Source organism: Octodon degus, unplaced genomic scaffold (assembly GCF_000260255.1).
Source record: "Octodon degus isolate 3935 unplaced genomic scaffold, OctDeg1.0 scaffold00002, whole genome shotgun sequence".
Classification (NCBI taxonomy): domain Eukaryota; kingdom Metazoa; phylum Chordata; class Mammalia; order Rodentia; family Octodontidae; genus Octodon; species Octodon degus.
In genome coordinates this window covers 22,612,722-22,617,846 of record NW_004524578.1, presented here as the reverse complement: position 1 = coordinate 22,617,846, position 5,125 = coordinate 22,612,722, and positions in this window count along the sequence as shown.

Genomic DNA, 5,125 nt, shown 5'->3' with positions numbered 1-5,125 from the left:
AGAACCAGATGCAGCCAGGTCAGTGTGAGCAGAAGTATTTTATCTGGAACCCCATCTAAAATCTGAAATCCTTTTACCTGAGCTTGAACATTCTTGATCTTGATTTTCCCAGTGGTGCCCTAAACCGTCAAGTCTCTAAAATCTCCCAATCCCTCTGTCAACCTCCACACAGAGACACCTCTGCCATCTCACACTGCCAGTTCTATGAGACTGAGCCCCGTAACTTCCCTTCACTCTAGGTCAAGATGGACCTGCACAGCAACTTCATGATTCTGGCTCTTACCTTCTGTCACTGCCAACCCTGTGCTCTTAGCCTCTCATCACCCCAGATGTCAATCTCCCTCCTCACCAGCCGCCTCCTGGCTCAGAGTCACAGCTCCCAATGGCTTTGCATACAGGCCTGTCTTGGCACTTTCCTGGCCCTGGTGGCTCACTGTTATCAGAAAACTCCAAGAAAATGGGTTCCTTGGTGCCTTCCAGACACACCCCAAACTCTTACAGAGCCCTGTTTGGCTCTCTATGACCCAGATCTGACCTGCTTTTCCAAACTGTCCAGGCACCCGAATCTGTCCTTGGAATAATGCACAGCTCCAAGTGCTGTGGTTCTCATGCCTGACTCCTCCCACCACAGCGACACTATATTCTTATACCAGTCATACTCTCTAGCCCTGAATGCATCCACCAGACAGCCTAACACTTTTACATTCATAGATTTTAGTTTTTAGAGCAGTTTTAAATTCACAGCATACCTGAACAGGAAGCATAGCATGCTTAGCCACACACATAGCCACCCAGTTATCCCTGGTAGTTTGTTCCAACCCATGGGCCAGTGTTGATGCGTTATCAACCAAAGAAAAATGGTTTTGAACAGGTCATATGTGTATCATAAAAATCCAAGCAGCACAACAGTATACACAGAAATGTCAGTCTGTTTCTGGCCCCTGACCATTGACCCCTGATCTTAATCTGTCCGCTTCCCCAGTGACTGATTCTATGTTATTTTAATTACATTTCTCATTGCTGAGACAAAAATGCCCAGTAGGCTTATTGTAGTTTGTACAGATTTCAGTCCATAGTCAGCTGGCTTCAAGGAAGGGCAGCCTGGCAAAAGGGTATCCAGGGTAAAAACAGTCCATGTCAGGGTAGGTAAGAAGCAGCAAGCAGCAGCCTGCCTTCTCTGCCCCTTTCTAGTCCATGCAGGCCACCCATACCCAGGTAGGGCTTTCCATTATCCACACCCAGAACTAGGCTAAACCAATGTTATTATCACACACCCTTAATTCCAGTGTCACATGCCCTAAATCCAGCATCACACACCCATGTCCAGACATCCTCAAAGCCGCTACCTATGAGCATGTGAAGCTTTGGGGTATATCTAGATATAAGCCCTAACCTGTGGAGTTGTTCTTGTTATGTCTCCATATCCAGTTTTAGCACAGATGTAGCACACCATACATCTGTAATGAACTTAACTTTTTCTCAATACATATTAATGATTGTTTAATATTGACCTAAATTAAGCTATTTCTTTCTACCCAGTATCTTGAAGACTCATCAAAAGAATATGTTTATATTGTTACATAATCACCCCATATTGATGGATATAGGGACATTTTTAAGTGCTTCCCAGGCCTCAATCCCGAAATTATAGAATAAGAATAAAGGGTAGACCCAGGATTTACGTTTTGTACATCTCTGGGTTACCCTCAGGCAACAAAGCAATAAACTAGTCCATCCTTCTAATTCTGCAGCTGAGAAAACTGGAGTGGGAGGGTAGAAAACAAAGTGGCTCCCCAGAGTGTCACGGCAAAGAGGCTGGGGCAGAATTAACAGTGAAAAGTCACTGGTAACAAGTTATGAGGAACTAATCCACCTAGAGTGTGCACCGTGTTGGCCGTGTTCACAGGGAAGGTGTGAGCCATGGTTGTGTGTAGCACAGTTGCTGCTGTCTCCAGAGAGGGCTCTAAATCAGAGAGGATCACTAAGACAAGGCCATCATGGTTAGAAGGGGAAGTGTGTCCATTGTACTGGACTCTGACTCCAGGGGTGGAAGCCTTAAATCTTTTCAATAAACAGTATGTTAAATTTGCCCATAGCTCAATGCAGTCACTGCTGGCTGCTCTACAAAAGCAAAATCTTTCTGTGTATCTACACAGAAGGTAGTCTAAAAAGATCCTGGGTTCTGGAAAGTTCTTGTGTCTCTACTTTAGTGATGATTTCCCATCAGGGAGGGCACTCAGACTCAGTTTCTGAGACTATAAAATGAGGATAATGACAATACCTATATTATTCACTACCTTATGGTGTTTCTGTGACATAATTTCATGTGGAAGTTATTTTGAAAAGCATAAGGTCCCCTTTACAACATGGTAGCACTGTATCTGGGCCAGGGATGTTGTCTTTTGTACTGTTGGCCCCTGAGTGCGAGGTCAAAAGAGAGATAGAGAAAGCACACAAAAAAGCACACACACATACATGCACACACGCACACATACACACAGAGAGACAGAGAGAGAGACAGACAGAGAGAGAGAGAGAGAGAGAGAGAGAGAGAGAGAGAGAGAGAGAGATTGCCCATCAAAGTGCTTTGGCATAGATATGACCCAAGTCAAGCTGATGAACATTTGCCACACCTCTGATTTCAACTTTTTAAATTATTTTTTATCTATAGTCATATAATTTAAAAAGTCCAAAGACAATGAGACTATGCAATGAGAGAAAATAATAACTGTGTACATATGGACTGATAGAGCTGGGTAACACCACCACATACATCACTCTAAATGCTTCGCAGAGCAACACTTGGAGCTATGCCACCAGTGTTCTCCCCATTTCATAGAGGATAGAACCAAAGCACAGAGGAGCTGAGGAGCCTTTCCAAGTTGCCCAGCAAGGTTGTGGCAAAGCCAGCATTTTGCATCACCCTCAATACTAGTCTTACCCTCCAAGAATATCCGTTGTTAAACAGTTAATTGCATGTCTGTGTTAGTTTTCTATTTCTGCATAACAAATTACCCTAAAATGTAGATGTTAAAAGAAAAACACTTTGCTGACTCACAGTGTCTCTGGGTCAGGAAGCAGAGGCGGCAGCTGGGTGCCTGCAGCTCCAGGCCTCTCGTTAGGTTGTGGTCCAGACACCCCCTCGCTGAAGGGTCTGCTGGGGGGCATCTGCTTCAAGTTCTTTCGCATGGTTGTTGCCAAGTTGGTTCCCCCAGCTTTTGAACTGAGAATGTTGGATCCTGTGGCCAAAGACAGAGGCTCCCTCCATTGCTAGCCACATGGCCACCATGACCCTGTGACTTAGAAGTGACATTCCATTGCTTCTGCCTTATTCTGCTCATTGGGAGCAAATCGCTCAGTCCCACCCATATCCAAGAAGAGGAGGCTGCACAAGAAGTAAGGATCGCTGGTGGCCACTGGAAAGACTGCCTGCGAGAGTGACCCCCTACTTTCCATGCATCTAGAAGCTTCTTTTAAAAAAAAAATTCAGCATCCATTGCAGTTTTCCTTTATAGTCATCAGGGTGGTCCCCTCACCTACCAGCATTCCTCTGCATGGAAGTCATAGGACTTCATAAACAAGCCCCCTATTGGGGGGCCATATACTGTGTTTCCCAAAAAGTAAGACCAGCTGGAAAATGTTCAGCCTTGAAAACTGGAGGTTGAAGATGCCAGCCCCATCAGCCAGGGTGTGTGTTGGGTGCTAAGAGATGACAGGACGAGAACTTCTGGTCTCCAGGCTTCAGTCCAGTGGGGAGAAAACACAGCTAAAGGCCCTGGTGGGCACCGCTGGGAAGGAGACAGAAGGGCTGCACAAGCTCGAGGGCCAAGCAGGTCAGGTCCCTGCAGAACTGCAGATCAAGTCTCCACCTCCTTTTCTTTCTGCAGAGGAGCAAGCTCAGCCACCAAACTGCCACTTTTGTCCCTGCCCCTCCCATGGCGCAGGTGCTACAGCTGACCAGTGCCAAAGACTCCGGGGGTGGGCAGGACCCACAGAGCCACTTTTCCATGGTGCCCAGAACCAGATTCTCATAAATGTCCTAGAAAATGAAATCAATACAAGTGAAAACAATTAGGCTCTTTTTCTCAATCAGGGTTTTGGCATCTTTTCGTCACTGTCTGAGTTATTTCATGTGTCATGCTTGTGGAACTTTTTCCAAAAAAGAGAATTTTCTCATCATTGTATCCTCATCCAATGCTGAAGGTTATTTCTATAAGAATACATTATAGAATAGGCTTAATGTCTGCTGTTCAAATGGTCATAAAAAAAGTCAAGGCCTGATGATCAGTGACACCGAGCACCCCTGTGTCACAGGTGTTGTTTGTGGCTCTCCTCAAGTGGCCTGGTATCTTTTCAGCCACTGGCTCCTGGGCTGTTGCCGCAATCACTGATTTCTAAGAGAGACTTCACCCTCAGGCTTTGCCATTGTTTGGCAAATGGGTGCTCCCAGCTTCTGGAATGCCTCCCATTCAAAGCCACTTTTCTGAAGTGGTGAAGATGGGAACAGTGGGTTCGGGTAGCCCTGTGGCTGGAATCCGAGGTCTGGTGCTTCTTCGCTGTGTGGTCTTGGGAAAATGCTTTAATGTGTCTACCTCGGCTTCCTTAGCTTTGACATGTGCATTCTCCCACCTAGCCCATCAGATTGGGACAGCGCAGTGGCCAAGTCAGAGTCAGGGGCTCAGTCAGCTACAAAGTCATCCTGGCACACACAGGGCCAACATAAGGATTGCTCGATGCTCCCCTCTGGCCCTGCCTGGGAAGCTGGTCGGTCTCCCTGGTGGGGGAGTCTTCTGCACACTAGGCGTCACTAGGGGGTGAGGCCAGGTTCTCAGAGTCTGGAGGGAAAAAAAAGGATGAGCAAGAGGCAGAGCTCAGTGCTGGAAGAACGCTGGTTCCCTAACTGCGATGGGCACGGGCATGTTATGGTGACAAAGAGTTACTGTAGCTGATGAAAGCTCCGCATCTCCTTAAGCTACGTGGCCTCATAGGGAGTGCTGGACATGACCACAGCCATCACATGGCTAGCAGGCTAGAGCCCCACTGAGAAAGGGTGGCGTGTTCATATTTCGTGGCAAGATCAATGACAAAAGCTCACTGCAGGCATCAGAGCTTTCCCTGAGGGCCA